Below are 724 nucleotides of genomic sequence, written 5' to 3'. Positions count from 1 at the left end.
GAGGATCTTTTTGGACCAGGAGAATTACCTGAGAGTGGCTGCAGCAGCGTGCCAGAAGTTCAACTGTGGATCTATGGTTCACTTGGAGCTCTATCTATGGCGTAAATCTTCATTCCAGGCATGGCTCTCATGTTCAGGTGAACATTGTTGAAGTCAATTCTCCACAGAGGAAACATAATTTTAATTTGATGAGGTTTACTTTAGAGAAACAGTTAAAACCTCCTGAATGTTTCTTTTTCATGTCAGTTTATGTTCAGTTCCAAATGAATATCATTATCAATGGTCATAAAAGTAATATTTTAGTTTGAAAAAGGGATTGTATTGATGTTTCTGTTAGACGTGTTTATAGTAAATCAGAAATTTGTTATTTTTACTTCACCATCTTTGAAAGACAAATACCAAACTCTTCACAACATTTCTATCAAGGTTCTTGTTATTCATTGTTTTTAAAAAATCACAGTGTGGGTGTTTTCCCCCTTTCATAAAACCTATTTTATTTGGTCACACTGACAGCCTATCAGTAGTCAGGATGGTCGCGTCACCTCTGTAGACTATAACTAAGTTAAGTTAGTGGAGTACGACCAGGTGGTGATAAAATGGATGGAGTCTCTCCGTCTGTCTCTCCCCTGAAGTGTTCACACCCGTGGTCATGTCTACAGCCAATGTTTCAGTTTTGGTAAAGATTAAAAAATAACGTTTAGGCTTTAGGAGACAGTGATAACAT

The sequence above is a fragment of the Cynoglossus semilaevis genome, chromosome 14 (genome assembly GCF_000523025.1).
Source record: "Cynoglossus semilaevis isolate Cse_v1.0 chromosome 14, Cse_v1.0, whole genome shotgun sequence".
NCBI lineage: Eukaryota > Metazoa > Chordata > Actinopteri > Pleuronectiformes > Cynoglossidae > Cynoglossus > Cynoglossus semilaevis.
This window is presented reverse-complemented; position numbering follows the sequence as displayed.